The sequence below is a fragment of the Notamacropus eugenii genome, chromosome 4 (genome assembly GCF_028372415.1).
Source record: "Notamacropus eugenii isolate mMacEug1 chromosome 4, mMacEug1.pri_v2, whole genome shotgun sequence".
NCBI lineage: Eukaryota > Metazoa > Chordata > Mammalia > Diprotodontia > Macropodidae > Notamacropus > Notamacropus eugenii.
This window is the reverse complement of record NC_092875.1, coordinates 113,251,817-113,273,695: the sequence shown is the minus strand read 5'-3', so window position 1 is coordinate 113,273,695 and position 21,879 is coordinate 113,251,817. Positions and strand designations below refer to the sequence as shown.

Below are 21,879 nucleotides of genomic sequence, written 5' to 3'. Positions count from 1 at the left end.
AAAGGGAATTCTTCTTTGGATATGGGTTGGAATACATCACTTCTGAGTCTTTTTCCAATTCTATAATTTTGTGATTCTGTGAACAGGTCTGTAGGCCTTCAGTTTGATAGGCAGCCAAATACCTCTTCTCTCCCACACTTTCCTTGGGAGCCTCCTATGCACTGGGCTAGCTTAGTCTATGTATGTCAGCTTCAACATCTATGTGTTCATCCCTGGAAAATACACTGACCAAGTAAGTGAACTTATCTACAGCATTCAAAACTTATCCATTTGCTGCAGCCAATGACTCCACCTATAAATGGTGTGATTCTGGCAGGTGGATAATGTCTATTTTCTTGGTGTTAATTGCCAAGTCAAAATTAGCATATGCGGCAAAGACTTGATCCCTATTTTGTTGCATTTCTGCTTCAGAGGCTGCATTGAGGGAACAATCATCTGCAGACAAAAAGTCAAGCCCTGATATTCTCTCCACTTGACTCTTGGATTATAGCCTTTTCAAGTTAAATAATTCACCATGGGTGTGGTAGCTGACATTGATATAATTTTGTCCTTGTAAAAGCAAGCCCACCGACATACACAGGAGGACCTGCTGTCACAGATTCTTACATCTGCATTTCTAAAAGGAAATCAACTTTTGAGGTGTCAACAATTATTTTAATCAAGTACGTGTATCACTCACTTAGTTCAGGGGAAAAATTCAGCACCCTGTGCTTCAGAGAAAATACAGAGAAATCAAAATCAACAGACAGGGCTTCCAACTGCCTGACAGATCAACAGAGAGATAAATTGTCTGACCATACATACATAGTTACCAGAGAGAGAAGCATCAAGATATGGGTTTTCAAAGTTAGAGTGTTCCTTAGCAGCTGCCCAGAGGCTTGTCTGGCCAAACAGACACTTTCAATGAGTAAGCCCCAAAGTAAAACCTCACTTCAGAGTCCTTATACATTTTTCAGAGCCAGAGGACATCACAACCCTGGAGAACCAGTACATCATTAACAAGAGATGTGGGCCTTCCTACAAATCTTCCCTAATCAAACTCCCCTTAGTGGGCAAGCCTAGTAATAGATGGGGAAGGTGTTCCCATTAAGAAGCAAAAATGCATAATCAGTACAGTCCTCCTTGAAGGCACCTGACAGCTCTGCTGAAAACATCATGCTAAAAAGCATAGGAGCAACCAGATAGGCCTATTTCACTCCTTTGGTGAGAGGGAAACATGAGAGTATTGACCACTGTCCAGAAATCATGCAAGGAAACTATCCTGGAATTGGCATACAATACTGATGAACTTCTCCAGGCACCCATATTTTGCCATGATCTTCCACAAGCCCTCACAACTGACAGTATCTATCAAAGACCTTGGTCAGATTGACAAAGGTTGTCCACAGACCTCTGTTCTGTTTCTGACACTTCTCCTGGAGTTGTTGGACACCAAGTACCATCTCAACTACAAAAAACCTATAAAGGAAGATGCTATCCACCTCCAAAGGAAGAACTGATATATAGAAGCACGCATTGTATAGTTTCACATATATTCATGTCAAATGTTGGCCCTATCTAGTGTGGGATTGGAAGAGGGGGAGGGAGACATCTCAGAACTCAGAACACATAAAAAAATAAAACAAAAAAAAAGGGATTGGATGTCTCTACTCATACATCAATCCCACTATTATAGTTGTCTTTAGAGTTCTAATTTGCTCCATTCCTGACCTGGTTCAGTTTGGTCCTGCCTTAGGCATTCTAGTAAACCCTCCCCAATGCTCAGAAGTTTACATATTGATGCTGAATGTAGTGTGAACATGCACTAAGCTTAGCCCACTGCAATTCAGAAACTCTCAAACTTAAAAAGATTCACCAGTCACGTCTGAGATGATGCGCACATGCTGCCATAACTAGTCCAATTCCATTGATTTACAGAGAAACTAAAGTTCATGGAAGACAGATGGTTTGGTCAAGGTTACCCAGCGATAGATGTCAGTGGCAAAATTTGAAACAAGTCTACTGACTTTGAAGCTAATTCTCTTTCCATTGTATCACACTGCCCTTGGAGAAACAAAGAAAGCACTAGACTTGGAGACTCAGATCATAGAAATGTATGTGTCTGTGTGTGTGTGTGTGTGTGTATGATATATTTATATATGTGCATTATATATGTAGAGAGAGAGAGCAATATATATATATATATATATATATATATATATATATATATATATATGGGTGTACGTATATGTGTATGTGTGTGTGCGTATGTTTGTGTATGTATATAAGGATATGGATATGTGTGTGTGGAGTGAAAGAGACAGACAGAGACAAAGAGACCAAGACAGAGTGTGTATGCTGGGAGGGGAGACTATAAGCTAGGTCATCTAGATGCATCTAGATGACTCAGTAGATTACTAGAGCACTAGAACTTGAATCAGGAACATTTGAGTTGAAATCCAGCATCAGACACTTTCTGACTGTATGACCCTGGGTAAATCTCGAAAATTCTGTCTGTCTCAGTTTATTCATCTGTGAAATAAATGTCATAATAGTACCTTCCACCCAGAGTTGTTATGAAGATCAGATGAGATAATATTTGTAAAGGACTTTAAAAATCTTAAACTGTGATGAAGAAGATGGAGTATGGCCGATAGATTCAGGAAAACCTGAATTTCAGTTTGGTTTCAGATACTCATTACTGTGTGATTCTAGGCAAATCAGTTAATAATATCTAGCAATTAAATACCACTTTCAGGTTTGAAAAGCACTTTACATATATTATCTTGTTTGACTATCATAACAAGGATGGGAGGCAGGTACTATTATTATACCTCTTTCAGAAATGAGGAAACAAGCATGGAGAGGTTAAGTAACATTCCTAGGGTCACACAGCTAGGAAGTATCTGATGCAGAATTCAGAACTGGGTCTTCTTCTCTACAAGTCTAGCACTCTGTCCACTCTGCCACTGAGTTGCCTTTTTCAACTTCCACTTCCTCTGCAATAAAATTATAATGAAGCCTCCACCTCCCAGGGTTATTATGAGAATACAGTAAGATAGCATATGCAAAGAACTTTGCAAACCTTAAAGCATTATGTGAATGCTAGTTTGAATTATTATAGAATCATTTCTTTAGAGCTAGTTGGAATATGTGAAGCTCATCTATTCCAGCTCTCTCATTTTGCAAATAAGGAAAATGAGAATGAAAAACTCTAAATGACTTATCCAAGGTCATTTTGGCAGGAAGTGCCAGAGCCAGGCTTGGAAGTCAGACTCTATGAGTCAAACTAGATTCTGAATTCTGCATGTGATGCTAGTATGACCTGATGTTAGTAGTACATGATCATTCAAAGAGGACAGAGTGTCTGGGATAAGAGAGTGGCCAATGTATTGAATGCTGCAGAGAGGTCCAGAAGGATGACAACTGACATCTGGTAATAAAGGTACCATTTCAACTGAGTGACAAAGTTAGAAGTTCAAATCTACAATCTGATCCAATCCCTTAGTTTATAAATCAGGCTCAAAAACTTAGTATTCTTCTCATTTACACCTCCTCTAAAGGACCTCACATTGGTCCTTTGAACCTCTTGTAAAATACCTCATGTATCCTAAAGATATTTAAGTAACTCAATGGTGCAGTGAATAAACTTAGAAAGACCTGAATTCGAATCCAGTTCACACCTTGTACAAGTTGCTCAATGTCTGTTTGTTTCAACCCTAAAATGAGATAATAATAGTGTCTACCCGCCAAGGTGGTTGTGAGAATCAAAGGAGATATTCTTTATAAAGTGTTTAGCATAGTGCCTGGTTACATAGTAAATATTACATAAATACTGGCTATTATTTTTATTTTTATAGTTCATGGTTTATCTGCCTGTTAGGCTATAAATTCCTCAAAGGTCAGAAATATAACCTCTATAGCTCCCTGAACTGCAAAGAAAATGTTCTACACACTGTAGGTGCCTAATACATGTTTTTATGCTAGGTTGCAATATATTATATTACAACCTAGACTGTTGTGTGAATGATTCAGAATCAAACAATCACCAGTGCTATGGAAGATAGTTTGATGTGGTGGAATGAGTATCAGATTTAGAGTTAGGAAATCAATGTTCAAATCCTGGATTTGCTCCTTACTATCTCTGTGACATTCAATGACCTATCTCACCTCCCTGGGTCTCAGTTTCCTCATCTGTAAAATGAGATGATTGGCTCACATGACTCACACAAATGCTTCTGTCAACTCTAAATCTGTGATCTAAGGAACAGGCTCAAGGCTACCAGCTCCTAGTTCAATTCTTGGCTCATTTGTATATCATCTCTTCTCTAGGACAATGAATCCACAGTGCTCTAGCCACCACTAATAAAGTTTCCTTCTCTAGAAGCCAACCATTCTAATGAAAACCTAGACACCCAGGCAACACCCTGGCTGTCTGCAAGTGTGAGAAGTTTGGTTGCAGCTGTCTGTTAACAGCATTTCACACTTGCCCTGTCATCTGGATCCCATAACAATGTGCAGAGTTCAGCAAACAGCCACAGATCATTTTTGTGGTTACCTTTTACTGGATGCACCCGAGGAACATCTGACTACATGAAGTTAGAGACACAGAAATTAAAGACAGCGATGCTGCCCCACAAGGAAACCCAACGCTACATGGACTGGCAGACGGTGGGGCCACCAAAAAAGACACCCACCTCCAAATATAGACAAAATACCTCAAGTGTTAGCTTTCTTGTGGCAGGAATATACTTTCTTTGGGCAGCTCCCCCAGCAGTACAGTAACAACTTTCTCTTGAGAACACAGCTTGGCAGGAACTCTATGAGAGATGGTGATCATGAAAAAGAAATAAAGATAGATCTCTAGAAGGTAAATAGTAACATTAAAAGTTCACAATACTGCCAACGGTGACTAAACTCACTAAGTTTAGAAATGAAGGATGGACCACAAGAGGGCTGGGATGTGGACACTGGTACTCTGACACCAAATCTGAGGCTCCATATCGTAATGTATTCTGCCACACTGCTGCTCTTCCTTTGAATCACTACAGCCCTTGCCACCCACTGTATTCATGATGCCCAACATACTCCAGGTGTTGTCCATAGTCTTTATCCTTATCTTTGCACATGCATGAAACCTATCTCCCCAACTAGACTGAGAGTTCCTCAAGCAATGGGATATTTGACTTCCCACAGTTTCTGGGGCAGTATCATATCCAAAAGACATGCTCAGTATGTCATAAGAATTAATGCATTTGTTACTTGATGCCATGGCTACAAAAGGGAAGTGGAAAGAGTATTGGACTTGGGGGCCAGAAGACCTGATTTGAATAGCAACTAACCACTTATGTGCCATTTAATCTTGTGCCAATGATGCAGCAACTCTGGGGCACAGTTTTGGGGGTTTTTTTGGTAACTAAACTAAGTGATCTCTTTTTAAGCCTACATTTGTGATCCTATGAGTCTCCAAAATAATAGTAGTCAACATTTTTACAACATTTTAAAGTTTAATTAATGCTAAAGAAATATGATCTTCTGGGTGGTAATATGTAAACTCTAAGGTCTCTTCCATTTTCTAATCTATTATTTGATGATGTCCTATGGAAAAAGGGGTTAGATATTTTATTCTCGCATTTTGAAATCTAGTGATCCTCCACTTCATGGGGAACTCTCTGGCATACAGAGAAGGCTAGATTTCCCTGAAATATAAAGAAGGACTTGAATTCCATAGGTGTTAGCTAAGACTTTGAGATCAGTCCTCTATCAATGGTGGGGAGCCTGTAGCCTCCAGGCCACATGTGGCCTTCTTGGTCTTTGGGTGTGGACTTTTGACTGAGTCTGAGTTTTGCAGAACAAATCCTTTCATTAAGGAGCTTTGTTTTGGGAAGTTTGGATTCAGTCAAGCAAACCCACTTGAGGACCTACAGGGTCATATGTGGCCTCAAAACTATAGGTTCCTCAACCCTATTAGCTCATTATACAAATATATTGGTAGAAAAAAAAAGAGTCAGCATTCTGTTATTTCCTGAACAATGGTCATAAATAAACACAGACACATATATGTGTTTTGGACACAGTTCTCTAAGGAGGACTTATGTGATTTGATTTTTTTGAAGAGTACTAGTCTTCATATTCCAAGTCAACAACTCACTGAAAAGTCTTTATTACTAGAGTTGGGCTGGAGCATTTTTCCAATATCAAGTGAAATATCCATTCATATAAACAGAGCCTTCATAATAACTGCATCTGGTAGCTCTGAGGTAATGTCTCCTTCAGGAAAAAAGAGCTTCCAACTTGGAATTTTCCAAAGTGACCCATGGAGCAGTTGGGTTGCTGTCTGGACTTATCGGCTCCTGTTTTGTCAGCCAATCTTAGGGAAAGCTGTGAAGAATGGAGGTGATGAATAGCTCAGAAAGGAGTGTAGGGGAAAGGGAACTATACTTGAAGACAGAAGAACAAGTTGTGCAACCTTGAGCAAGTTACTTTACTGCCCTGGGCATTAAGCTCTCTTCATCTGTAAAGTAGAACTGAAAAATTACCTGCTTCATTGAGGGTGTGTGTGTGTGTGTGTGTGTGTGGGTGTGGGTGTGTGTGTGTGTGGGTGTGTGTGTGTGTGTGTGGAGAGGGGTAATAAAAGGACTTTGTAAATTTTAAAGTGATTTTTAAAAATGAAATTATGATCAAGATGCTGATGGTGGTACTGATAAATAAATATCCCCAAAGAAACCAATCATTTATAAAACCAGGGAAGCAGTATGTATTTCTTGTGAAAAGAATATTGCTCCTACATGTTGGGCATGTTGTGGAAGAGGGAGCCTTATTCAGAGGTGAACAAAACAGAAGCTGAATAGCAATTTACAGCTTTGAGGCCTTGCTACCACTTACAGACCTTCCTTTGCCACCCAGCTATTGCTTTCAGCTTCACTTCTCTTCATCAAGCCACTGTGCCAGGTACCCTCCGGCTCTTCCATTCCTTTTCAGCTCTCTTTTCTGGGTTGTCTTCCACCATTGGATTATAAACTCCTTGAAGGCAAGGACTGTTCTTTTTCTTATTTGTATCCCCAGTATATAGCACAGTACCTGTAACATGGCAGGTGCTTAATAGATGCTTACTGTTTATCATTTTATGCTGTGTAATTTGAACTAGATGACCTCTGAGTCTTCCTCAGTTTGGAGATTCTGTGCCCAGGTTCAGGTCCTGTCTATTATAAATACTAAGTAAATCACTTAATCTTTGAACTAAGCAACTCTCTAAGGCTACCACTTGCAGAAAAAGTGTGAAATTACACTCCTCAGTGGGAGTTTCCTATTCATTGGCAGCCAGGTGATTTCATTGGCAGGTAGTCGCAGTGGCTAGGGTACTAGATCTGGAAGCTGGAAGACTTGGGCTGAAATTTGACTTCAGGAATTTAGTACCGTGTGACCGTGAACAAGTGATCTAATCTCTGTCTACCCAAATTTCATCAATTATGAAGTGGAGATTGTGATAGCACCTACCTCACAAGGTTGTTGTGAGGACAAAAATAAAATATTTGTAAAGCACTTAGCACAATGCTTAACACATGATCAGTACTTAAAAATTGCTTCCTCTCTTCTTTGTTCCTTCTTTCCTTCCTTATTCTTTCCTTCCTCCCTTCTTTCATTCCCTCTTTCATTCTTCATTTGCTTCCTCCTTCCTTCCATCCTTCCCTTCCTTTCTATGCCTGTTCCCATGAATATAAAGATGAATATCCTGAAATTTATTAAACACATTCCCATAGTAACCCCACAAGGTAGGTGTGATTATAATTGTGACTTTATAACTGAGAAAATAATTTGAGAAAAAAAATAATTTATTCATGGTCATAAGGCCAATAAATTTCAGAACAGAAATTCATATGCATAGACTCTCAGCACTGGAATGACCTAACAAGTCATCTAGTCAAACACAAGGCTTCTTAATCTAAGTGGAGCACTCTTTCTTCTATATCTCAGTCAAAAATTCAGAAAAAATCTCTTCCAGTCATCAAATTCTGTGATAAGAACTTTTACAACTATTGCATAGGGGAAAGGAAATAAAAAGACTTTTTTCTACCCAGATGGAATTTCATGGGCTTAGAGGAACAGCGGAAGATCATGGTAATATAATCCATGAAATGAGACTATTGCGTGGGTGATACATGTGTAGCGGTCTCTCAATGATTTAAAAGCACAATAATAATGAAACCACATCTCAGTGGCACAAAAATTACAAGGCAGAGGTTATAATAATATCTCAGTATCTGCATATGTACAAGACTGACAAGGAATCTTCCAATTCCAAAGACACAGATACAAGCTTAGAAACAAGAGGAGCATTTTCATTTTGTTGCCATCTCTGCTCCCAAAATATTCCTACTTTTGAATTTTTTTTTTAATTGTTGGGAGGAACCTATAGGAGGGAAACTTGATCATCTGTGCCAGTTGTATTCTGTTTAGAAAAAGTCTTAGTTAATTATCTGCATAATGCTAGCCAAAGCATCATATGATCCTATGTGCCCCACTCTAGAAAGCAAAGCTCCCCATCATTAACCATTTTGGGATTACAACATTTACCCAGTAACCAATAAACAAACTTGAAAGAGTACCAACTCTTTCTAAGAGATGGGGTCATCTTCTCCAAGTTTTCACCCAATAAAAGAATACCTTCTCTACTATTTTGGAGAGGAAACATGATACAATGGGAACAATGTCTGTTTCAGAGTCAGAAATCCAGAGTTCAAATCTTGTGTCTGTTCATCACTTTCTGACTGACACAGAACAACCCATTTCTGCTCTTGAAGTCTCACTTTTATTCACTTGCCAAATCAGGGAATTTCATTAGATGATGTCTGAAGTCACTTTCAGCCCTACATCTTATGAACCTAGAACTCTCCAATGATGAGGAGTTTATCACATATTGTAACTCAATAATTGGGGGGGGGGTGTTTTGTTTTTATAATCAGCTCTAATTATGGGGTAGCTAGGTGGGCACAGAGGTTAGAATACTGGGCCTAGAGTCAGGAAGACCTGAGTTCAAAGCCAGTCTCAGATATTTACTAGCTGTGTGACCCTGGACAAGTCACTTATCCCTGTTTGCCTCAGTTTCCTTATCTGTAAAATAAGCAGAAGAAAGAAATGCAAACCTCTCCAGTATCTTTCCAAGAAAACCCCAAATGGGGTCATAGAGAGTCAGATATGACTGAAACAACTTAACAACAACAAAAATTGTGAGGAAGATTTTCTTTGAATTGATCTTACTATATCTATTCCTTTGTCCTGGCTCTGCTATCTGGAGCATCATAGGATAAGTCTATTTTTATGTTGTAGACCTGCAAATGAGTGAATATAGACCATTCTAAATCCTCCCCTCCAAGTTAGTGTTCCCAGTTCCTCCAGATGATACTCTGGTGACATGTTTTTGAATCACTTCCTCATCTAATCTCTGTCCTATATATATGCTTCAGTTTAGAAAACTTTCTTTTGCAATGTGATGCCCAGAACTAGATGAAATAATCTAAGTCAGGCCAATAAGGGTGAATGGGAAATTATTTCCTTTAATTTAGGTATAAGATGCTGCCAATAATTATATTTATCCTAGAGTCCTAGGACCATAAATCCAGGAGTATAAGGAAGGAAATAAACACTTATTAAGGACCTGCTGTTTGCCAGGCACTATGTTAATTGCTTTACACACATTACCTCATTTAATTCTTACAATCCTGGGAGGCAGTTATTATTTTTATCCTCATTTTACAGAGGAGGATACTGAGACTAAAGTGACTTTCCCAGAGTTGAATAGCTAGTGCTTAAGGTCACGTTTGAACTTGAGTCTTTCAGACTCCAGGATCAGCATTCTATCTGCTTCATCATTTAACTGCTGCCATCAAGAGGTAGAAGGGGCCACAAAGGCCATTCATTGCAACCCCCTCACAGGAGAAAACTGAAGTCTATAGAGCTGTGATGACTTGTCCAAGATCACAGAGATTTAAACTTAGGGCAAAGCCAACGCTTGCCCCCGAAACCATATGGTCTCCACTATTCATTTCTATTGAAATGCAATGAATTCATTAGGATGATGTCATAGAAAGGACCTTAGAATTCAGAATGATGGATCTGGGACATGCTTTCACACAGAAAATATTAGCCATGAAATTTACCTTAGAAATCATCTCATCAAAGGCTGACACACTACAGCCAGAGCCCCAAAGCCAGCAAGTGGTCTGTTTTCCTAAGGCCACTGGAGTATTTTTTTTAATTTTTGAAATATAATATAACTTCATTTTAAAATCTAAGTTCCATTCTTAACTTGGAGACCATGGAAAAATGGTCCAACCCTCTGTTCTAGTCTAATATCTAATTTTACAGATTAGGAAAATGAGGTAAGGAAGACAGAGGGCCAAGGACACAATCACTCCACCGTAAAGGGCAGGGTCATTACTAGAGCCAGGTCTTTTGACTGAATGAGGGAGAAGAGTGTGAAGACGATTGGACTGTGTGACTCTGGGTAAATTACTTTCCAAATGAGGGTATTTCCTTCCAAGTCTAAATCCTATGATTCTATTATTAATAGCTTAGTGGTTTTTTAAAGACAAAGCAAAACTTAGAGTCAGAGAAGTAAAGCATTTAGGCAAAGTTCAGCTTAAAATGCTACCTTTTCTATGAGGTGTTTACTGATTAGTAGGGCTTTTGAATACTAGCATTAATAGGTTTCAAAAACCTGACATCTTTGGATTTCATTCAAACCATGACATTCATTCATGATTGGGATACCCCATGTTAAAGGAGGACCTTTAAGGTAAATTTTTTCTACATCATCAAATGAATTTTCATAATAAAAAAATAATAAATACAAAGGAATTTTGTTTTCTTTGTACCATTCACTTACAATAGTTAATGTTAATAGTAATACATAGTCTGTATATAATGCTATAATGCTTTGAAGAGCATTACATATGTTAACTCACTTGATCCTCACAATTTTGGGAAGTAGGTGCTATTATTATCCCTGTTTTACAGTTGAAAAAACTGAGGCAGATGGAGGTTTAAGTGACTTGCCTTTTGATTTCTTTAGTGAAGCAGCAAGGTGCTCCAGCAGACAAAGTGTTGTTCCTGGAAGAAGGAAGACCAGAATTCAAATCTGGTCTCGGATACTTACTAGCTGTGTGACTTGGGACAAATCATTCAACCTCTGTCTCACTTTCCTTATCTATAAATGGAGATAATGATGGCATGTAGTTCCAAGAGGTCTTGTGAGGATCAAATTGACAGACATGGAAGCATCTCTGTCTTAGGCAATCTGGGCATACTCCAAAGGCCCCTCAAGGGGATACTATGGTAGCACCCAATAGCTCTGTGTTTTAGGCCCTGTTACACATGTAAAGCCCTTTGCAAACTTTAAAGCTCTATATAGATACTATTATTACTATTATTTTTATTATTCAACTCAATTCAGCTCCGTTCAGTGTATATCATCTCATTGCATTTAAATTCAACAAATATTTATTTTAACAACCTATATGCCCAAGAGATATATGCTAGGCACTAAGAATACAAAATCCAGATTCCAGATCTTGAATGCTACTTTTGTTTTTAATATGAACATAAGGAATTTATAACTCAAAGAGAGAATAATTAACAAATAATTTGAGTGGGAGTTGATAGCCAGGAAGGCACTGAAGAAGAAGTGTTGTCACTTGAGACAATCTATATAATTCCAATGCAGAGTAATCCTAAACCTACTAAGTTCCCATGTTCCAGAATCTTAGATTTTTTTTTTATGTAGAAATTTACAGCAGTCATCATGTCACAGGATTCTTTTATTATACTTTTCAAGATTATGTAATCCCATCTGGTGAAGTATTCATTGAGAACCTTGTAAGCCAATAGATCCTTTGATGTTGAGACTTAATTCAGAAGCCAACAATATGAAGAGTAAAAATATAAGTTTAAAAAGAAATCTGTAACTCAACATTGAAGTGCAACTATTTATATAGTGAAGATGTTTTCCAAAATTTATATTGTCATTGAAGACTCAGTCTCCTTATTTCACTATATGTACATATATAAATACATCATATATATGATATCACATTATGCAGTGGTATAATAAGATAATAGCATCCATCAGTAATGCAGATAAATAGGGTAAAGGGGAAATAAACTAGATTGGTATCAAGAAATCTGAGCATGAATCTTGACTCTATCACTATCTATATAACCAAAACCAAATTGAGTTTGGTTTCCTCACTTGTACAATTAGGGGACTAGATAATATCTAAGCCTTCTTGCACTTCAAAATTCTATGATCTTATAGTGTTATAAAACTACAATCAAAAAAGGAAAAAAAATAAGATTTTTAAATCTTCTATAATTTTGTGGATGAGGAAACTGGGGTCCTTAGAGGTCACAACTTGCCCAGCATCACGCAGTTAGTAAGTTTCTAAGGGAGTATTTGAACCTAAGCCCTCCAGTTCCAGAGCCAGTGCTCATTCTATACTTTATGGTGTTGAGGCAGCTGTGGGGTCTCCAAGACTGTGCCATCAGGAGCTCTAATGGATCCTACCAAGCTAGAAAGGCTTAATGAGTGTGCTATGACATGTTCTATCTCTTATATTAGGAACAGTCTGGACAAGTTTAGAATTGTTTTCACCCCAAAGCAACTTATAAAAATACCAGCTAATGTATTTGTTGCATGAATAGTGTCAATAAATGGAAGTATCTACCTGGATAGAATCATAGATCCTTGAAGTACTGAATAATAATAGTCTATAGCAGTTCACAATTTATAAACTCTCTGATGATACGCATTATCTTTCATTTCACAGAATAACAGAATAAAGCTGGAAGTAGCCATGGAGTTTATCTAGTTGAACTAGATAGTTACTGAGATCCATTCAGATTTGCAGTTTTACCATAAGTCCAGCTCCAATATTTTACATATGAAGAGAGTGAAACTCAAATTGTTAAGTAGAAGTTGTCCAAGATGTTGTGGGTAATAATAAATGTCAGGGTTTAACTGGAAATGAATTCTTCTAATTCCAAATTCAGTGCTCTTCCTACAACACCTGCTGTAAAAGCAAGCACCCTGACGTACACAGGGGAGCCTGCTATCACAGGTTCTTTGATCTGCTTTGCTCAAAGGAAATCAAGTTTTGAGGGGCCAACAATCTACTTTAATCAAGCACAGGTATCGTTCACTTAGTTCAGGGGAAAAAGGCGGCACCTTGAACTTCAGAGAAAATCCAAACAGAGAAATAAAGACCAACAGACAGGGTTCCAATTATCTGATCATTACATATATATTAGTTAACAGAGAGAGAAGCACCAACATCTGAGTTTTCAAAGTCAGGGGCCTCCTTAACAGCTACCCAGAGTCTTGTCTGGCCAAACACTTGTAATGAGTAAGCCCCAAAGTAAAACCTCACCTCAGAGTATTTATACATTTTTTTAATGCCAGAGGGCATGACCCTCTAACCTAGATGCCTCATTAGAAATTAACAAAATGTACTGAGGTCTATTAATTGGCAGGGAAGATCTTTAACTCTTCCCCCTATCCGCCATTAACCTTACATTAACATCACACCTGCATGACTCTTTATTAATCTCATTTTACATATGAGGACATTGTGACTCAGGGAGGAATATCTACATGCCTACTACATACTCAGCAGTGCTTATGCTGAGAATTTGGTCTTTGTACCCCAAAATATTATTACCATTGTATTATGTTCCGATGTGTTTTGGCTTTAAACCTTCTACATCTTAAGGAAGCTATATCACTTAATAATCACCTTGTGAAGTGGGTCCTATAGGCATTACTGACCACAGTTTACAGATGAGGAAATGGAAGGTCACTTATAACTTGAATAGAATCACAATATAAATATTAAGGAGAAGAATTTGAACCCAAGTGTTCCTTGATAATATTTCAGGGCTCTTTCATTATACAACCATACTTGTCCAGAAGTATAATTATCCATTTTTCTCTACATGGAACAAAGGAGAAGGAGAAGGAAGAGAAAAATTGAAGAAAAGAATGTCTCCTCCCAGAATTCACTTGTAGGCAGTTCAGTGACCAACCATAATGATGAAATACTGAATAAGAGTGAGCTTGGACAAATCTTGTCCAAGTTTGAAGATTGACAACTGCCTTCTGAAAAGAGCCAAAGAGTCACAAATGGAAGAAGAGAAAAACCATTGCTCATGATGATAAACTAATATCACAACTAAGAATTGTGAAATAAAATTTCAAGGAGAGGTAAATGAAATAGACTTGCTTGAATACCAAAATCAGGATGGTACAAGTAAGTAGGCAGTCAGAAAAGGGGACCAGCATGGCTAAAGAGCCAAGAACAAGCTAAGGTCATAATGATTAGGAAGAGCTTAAATATAAGAACTTGGCTAATTTGGGGGAATTAAATAAATTTGCCATATGCACTATATAATACTATATATGGGTGATATACATATACCATGATTTGTGGCTTCACTTTCTTTGAAAACTGAACTATGTGTCCTATTGTTCATGAACAGCTTCAGTTTATCAAAAAAACAGAATCTGTAATGACTTAGACCATTGTGTAGTCACCCGTATGCAAATGGAAACAGAATTGGCAGGTATATAAATAAGTATTGTCCTAGGATCGTAGCTTTGAAACTGGAAAAGACCTTAAAAATCATTGAATATAATGATTTCATTTTTAAGTGATAAAAATGAGGCCTCAGGAGCTTATGTGACTAGTTCACAGCTACTAATTTGCAAGTCATACTTCCAAACAAGGTCTTTTGATGGCACTGAATAGGAATCACGCCATGGATTGCCCACTGTGCCACACAGGGGTCCAGTAACTGAACGACTTTTTATTTAGATTGGCTCTGCCTTTTTGAATTCTTTTTTTCTCTGACACATAGTGCCATAGTGCTTATTTTCCTGAAGAGTTTTACCCATATATTGTATGTTTGGCATAGCAGAACATTGAGTTATCTCATCTGAGAAATAATGCGGTATGGTGGAAAAAGTGCTTCATCTGGGGTCAGTGAATTTGAATCCTGTCCCTACCACTTACCACTTGTGAGACCTTGGTTAGATCACGTAACCTCTGTGGGACTCAGTTCCTTCACCCGTAAAATAATAGAAATAAACAAGATGATCTCTAAGGTCCCTTCTAGATCTATACCTATGCTCTGTTGAACTCATAATAATAATAATGCTTCGTTTTTCTTTACATAATAGTTGCAGGTTCAAAGCCTTTACCTCCCAACAAATCACAGAAGTAGATGCTGTGAATACTATAATAATCATAACTGACATGTAAATAATTTTTAAGGTCTGTGAAGCACATTCCTCACAAAACACTTGATATATATTGTACCAGCATTATTAACCATGTTTTCAATAAGAGGAAACAGGCTCAACAAGTGAAAGGACATGTCTATAGTCACATTGTAGAGTCACCACTCAGCCCCAAAGACAGGTTGAGGCTCCAAAGACAGGATTCAATTAACCTTGAGCATACTGATTCTTATAGTACATGAGGATATTTCTAGTGAATAGGATCTATTTCATGCAATGAATAAATTATTAATTCACAGAACCTCCTTGGATTTTCTTCTGAGAGGACATACTCAAGTAGTTTTTTTTTAATCTTAGAATGTTTTTATTTTCTCTCAGTTTTACATAAAAATTTTTAACATTATATATATACATATATATGTATATATATATATATATGTATAATTTTGAGTTTCAAATTCCCTCCCTCCTTCTATGTATTAATATAATTCCTGGGTTTGTCTTCCCAGGTAAACTCTCAAGTATTTTATATTTTCTGCAGTTATTTATAATGAATTCTCTTTCTTTCTCTCTCTTCCTGTCGGATTTTGTTAATAATATATAGAAATGCTGATGACTTGTGTGGGTTTTTTATGTCCTTCAAATGTGCTGAAATTATTAATTACTTCAAATAGAATTTTAATTGAATCTCTAGAACTCTTTAATTATATCATCATGTTATCTTCAAAGAGTGATAGTTTTGTTTTCTCAGTTGCTATCTTAATACATTCAATTTCTTTTTCTTCTCATTGCTATAGCTAGCATTTCTGGTATAATTTCGAATAACTGTGGTGATAATGGGCAACCTTGCTTCACATCTAATCTTACTGAGAAGGCTTGTCATTTATCCCCACTACTAGATAATGCTTACTTTTGTTTTTAGTACTTATCACTTTAAGAAAGGCTTCAGTGATTCCTGTGTTTTCTAGTGTTTTTGATAGGAATTGGTGTTGTAGCTTGTCAAGGGCTTTTTCTGCATCTATTGAGATAACCATGTGATTTTTGGTATTTTTGTTATTGATACGGTTAATTATGCTGATAGTTTTCCTAACATTGAACCAAACCTGCCTTCCTGATATAAATTCTACCTGGTCATAGTATATGAGTTTTGTGATATAGTGCTGCAATCTCCTTGCTAACATTTTATTTAAAATCTTTGTCTCAGTAGACATTGGAGAAATTGATCTATAGTTCTCTTTCTCTCTTTTTGCTCTTCCTGGTTTAAGTATCAGAACTAAATTTGTGTTGCAAAAGGAATTTGGTGAAAGTCCTTTTTTGCCTATTAATTAATTGGTCTCTTGAGTAGTTTTATAAAAAATGATGCTGTGGCTTTAAAATACAACCAACTGAAATGTATGAAAATGAATCACAATGGTAGGAGGATATTTTCTGTCCAACAATCACTTAGGGAACTCAGCCTGGATAGTCGCCATACCTGTAGAAGAAAAGTTGAAAGAAGACAAAGTTTGTAAGGCAGAAAAAAGAAGCATTGACTTCAGCTGCAATGAGGTTAAGCTTCTGAGGCCAAAGGTTATGAAGTGACTTAGTTTTAACTAAGAACTTCAGACTTTTTCATCCATTGTAATTGCTCACCTTTCTGTTCTGACCTCTTTCCAAGTCAAAAAATTCCATGTTGAATTTTGGATGGGGCTGCTAAGAAAATCATATGTAAGACACCATTAGGTATTTTTTGGCAAAGTTTTTATCATTTGTAATCCTGATAATATTGATTCACTTGGGACAATATGTATTTTTCTACATATTCAAAGGTACATAGAATTGGAAGGAACGTAGGAAATAAATTACCCTCCTGTTCTTCTAATGTCCCTTGTAAGACTGAGATGTTATACTTCTGGAATGATCTAAATTAAATCTTAAAATCATAGAGGAGAGGATTATAAGTGATGAAAACCTACCCTCTGAAATGGGGTTTTACATAATATTTATACCATTCAATAAGTAGCATACAATTTTTTTTTAACTTGGAAAGATGTAAGCATAGAAAAGGAAAAGATTCCAGTGAATAAGAAAGTCTAAAGGTACTAGTTAAAATAAAATTTCAGAATGATAAAAAGTATAAGAAGTCATCTAATACCATTGCCTCCAAATTAACTCCCCCAAAAACAAGACTTAAAATGGTTCAACAAATCTTTGTTAAGCACCTACATTGATAAAGAAGTCATTCACAAAACATATACTATGTTTCAGGCACCATTCAATACTAGATGCCAAGGTAAAGAGGAAATTATATTTGCCCTCAAAGAGTTTATATTTACATCAGGTATGGTGGAGAGATACAGTGGTTAGTCAAATTATTAAAGTTAGGAAATCATCAATAAACATTTATTTAGCAACTACTATGTGTCAAGCATTTTGCTAAAGTGCTTGACTTTAAGATTTTTATCAATCCAAGGAACTCTAAGGTGAAGAAACTCACTCTATCAGTGCAATGTGGCATCTTGTTGAAACTTACATTTTGAGAGAGTTTCCTAGGACACTGCAAAATAAAATGCATTGCTAAGGTTCCACAACCTGTATATGAGAGAGGAAGTACTTGAACCCTGGTTCCAAGGTTGATGCTTTATCCACTTTGTTGTTCATCCATTTCAGTTGTATGAGATTCTTCATTTCGGGTTTTCTTGCCAAAGATACTGGAAAGGTTCACCATGTCCTTCTCCAGCACATTTTAGAAATTAGGAAAATGAGGCAAACAGGGTTTAGTGACTTACACAGGGTCACATAGTCAGTAACTATCTAAGGCTGGATTCAAATTCAGATCTTCCTGATTCCAGGCCCAGTACTTTATTCACTGTGCCACCTAGCTTCCTACTTTATCCACTATACCACTTTATAAAACATATATAAATATAGGAGGCAGAGCCAAGATGGTGGAGTGAGAGCTCATACTCACCCAAACTCTAAGACAAACTCCTTCAGAAACCTCTAAAAAAAGAATCTGAACAAATTTTAGAGTGGCAAAATACAATAGGAGACAGAGTGTAGCAGATTTCCATCCCAGGGCAGACTGGAAGGTCTACAGGAAGGATCTGTTGCATTGGGCTGGAGGAGTACACAGAGCACAGTGAACAGGTTGCACCAGCACAGACCCCACTGTAGCAAAACCCATCAGGAAGCCCAGGAAGCTGTCTGAAGCAGCAGCAGTGCAGAGTCTCAAGAATATCAGCTCAGGATGAGAGTCCAGTAGAAATGAGCAAGAGAGAACTACAGAACCCCAGGTAACTGCAACAGCCACTCCTGAGACTATCAGCCCACAGATTAAAGGTCTGTAGGTTACCTACATCTGGGAGCCAAGATAGCAGCCTGATTGGTAAATGCCATCTCCCCTCCCCCCCCCCCCCCCCCCCACTGACCTTGAAAAATCCAGAGAATATTTCCCCATGAAAAGTTCTGGAACAGTGGGATCAGCCAAAGTGGTAAACAGTCTCTTAACTGGAGAAGCTAGGAAAATCACAAAAGGAGGGGTCCTCTTGCTGTGGCTGAAGGGGACCAGTACAAGACTGGAGCTGTCTCAGACAGCACCACCTCAGTGAACCAGGAGGAGGTCCTGAGTCCCAGGGGGGTAGAGCCTACAATAGCACCAGGCATGCCTCAGCACCTCAGGGGAATTGGGAAGACACTAGCATAGATGGGGTGGGGTTCACCAACCACTGAGCTTGCTAATGGTCTAGCTTATCAGAGGAAACCTCCTGTGGCCAAATCACCCCTCCCCACACTTGGAAAAGTTCAAGAAGGATATTAAAAGCCAAATTAAAGAAGTAGAAGAAAAACTGGCCAATGATTTTTAAAAAATGAAAAAGAATTCACTGGAGAGAACAGCTCCTTAAAAAGGAAATTAGACAAATGGAAAGGGAAGTACAAAACCTAACTGGAAAAATTAACTCTTTAAAAGGAACATTAGGCAAATGGGAAAGGAGATGCAAAAGTTAACTGAAGAAAACAATGTATTAAAAACTGGAATTGAGCAAGTAGAAGTTACTGGTTCTATGAAACATCAAGAATCAATCAAATAGAATCTAAAGAAGGAAAAAGTTGAAGAAATTGTATGTAAAGTATCTCATTAGAAAAATAACTGACCTGGCAAATAGATACAGGAGAGAAAATCTAAGAATTATTGGTCTACCATATCTATATTATATATATATATGTATGTATGCATGTATGTGCATATATACTACATATATATGCACATACATATATGCATGTTTGCACATATATGTGTGTGTGTTTACATACATACATATATAAATTAAAATATGCTCCAGAACTGCTAACAAATGGGAGAACAGTAATTCAAGAGAAACTGAATGTAGGAGGTGGCTTTCGAAGGAATAGAGGAATATTAAGAGGCAGGGTTGGAAGAAAAGCATGTTTCATACATGGAGAATGATCAATACAAAGGTGTGCAGTCAAGAGATGGAGTATCATTTATGAAAAACAGACATTAAGTCAATTTAACTCAAACAGAGAGTGGGTAAAGGAGAAATGTGACTAAAAAGGTAGCTGAGAACCATATTCTGGTGAACTTTAAATGCTAGACTTGGATCTTTGCATTTTATCTTAAAATAATACTGTATTTTTGGTTTTAAGAATGTTTATCAGCTAGGTGGTTAGATGGAGGAAAGATACTGTCAACCCTGAAAACAAGTGACCAAAGAGTGACAGATGTTATACAGTTGCTGTTAACTCTAAAAATACCAAAAATTGATAGATAGTCCCTGCAGCATGCCCTCTTCAGCATTCCAGGCACAGGAAAGCCCACCAGACTAGGGGCAACATGGGAGCCCTGAGGCTGTGGGGCCTGGGCCCATCACCATGGACAGCTTCCTCTTTGGTTGTGTGCTGTCCATGCAGGCTAGGTCCTTCAAGGTAGAGGACAAGGACAACAGGGAGCATGTGCTGGCATTGACCATGCCCTGCCTCACAGAAGATGCTAATGTTGTAGAGGTGGTAGCCCAAAACCATGACAATGAGGGAATGGCTGTGCCACTGGCTAACCTGAAATTGTCCTGCCAGCCCATGCTCAGCCTAGGTGACTTCCCACCCCAGCCACCAGTGACCTTCTATCTGAAGTCTGGCTCTGGCCCTGTGCAGGTCACCAGGAGGCACCAGATTGTGTCTATGGAAGGCAGTGAATTCTTAGAAGGGGATGAGAGTGAATACAGGGACCCCAAACTGCTATCTGTTCTGCCTGCCAAGAAGCAGCAGGGGAAGCTATAACTGACAGGGGCCCACAGTTGTCTCTCTCCGCTATTCACATAGTCCTGTTTCTCCCGGATGTTTCAAAACTGTTTTTTTTTTTTTTTACAATTTTCTTTATTTCTCATTTGCCAGAACAGGTCTTAGGGACAAAGAGAAAGAATCCTGGTGTCCTTTCTTAGCCCCCAGCAGAACTCCATCCTAAAGTCCCAGTATCTAGAGTGAGATACTGTCCCAGCACAAGCCCTACTTCCTCCCCCTTCATCCACCCAGACCTCTTTGCTCTAGGCTCTTTTCACCCTCATATAGGGAGAAAAGTGTCAGATTGTGGGGATGGGGAGAGGCCGAGGGAGTGGATAAACAAAGATTTTCCCTTCCTTGGCCCTTACTCCTGAGCAAGACACATGGACAATAAAATGATTTTATTCAGAAATCTAAATATTTCCAGACATTTTTACACTTTTAGAAGAAGTTGAAAATAAAGTGATTATTTTCCTCTCTACAAAATAAAATACCAAAAATCTCACACAGGTTATCATACAGGTAACTCTGACATAATAACATAAAACCAAAGGGCTAAAAGTGGTCATAAGCAAAATCTTTCTTTATGACATTGGAGGAGGGAAACTAGACATATGTGCCAGGGTCCTCTACTGGAGGAAACCTGCTTTAGTGTGGGTAAATATTAATATATATACTAGGAGCTATGTAGTAAGCCCTGAAAATGAGGGTTAACAACAACGAGACAAGTTTGATTCATAGTAGAGCTTCATGAACCATAACACAGGTATTGCAGGTACTTGTTAAAGCTCAGAGAACACCTGGAGCTGGTGTGAAACAATTCTAGGATTATGCTGTGGCTGAGTTCATCTAGATGGTGAACACAAAGGATTGTTGTTATATCAAGTTCAGGATACTGCTTGCTTGCTGGACCTTAGATCTGGAAAACAGGGTGTCTCCTGATATTATCCTAACAATACAAGAGTGGAGAGACTGGAGAAAAGGAGGGTCTTAAAATACTCCAGGGAAATAGTGACTAGGAAATGAATTTAGATGGTGGCTGTGTGAGTAGAGAGAGTAGAGAGAAGGGGAATGGGTATAAGAGATTTTGTGGAAGTAGAACTGTAAAACTTGGCAACTGATGGAATACAGAGCTGAGAGAGGGGAGAGTTTATGAGGTCTTTAAGATTATGAACCTTGGTCACTAGGAGGTAATGGTAGTTTCCTTAATAAAAGTAGAAAAAATTTTAAGTGTAAATAGTTGAATATGTTGAGTTCTATTTTGTTTATGGTGAGTTTGAAATACTAGATCAGAAATGTTTGAAAAACACAGACCAGGATGTCTAGATCAC

At 37.9% G+C, this 21,879-nt stretch overlaps 1 pseudogene; it reads left to right on the top strand.

Moving 5' to 3' along the window:
• Positions 1-20,053: 20,053 nt before the first annotated feature.
• On the top strand, positions 20,054-20,548 carry LOC140502313 (nucleoplasmin-3 pseudogene; annotated as a pseudogene).
• Positions 20,549-21,879: the final 1,331 nt, after the last annotated feature.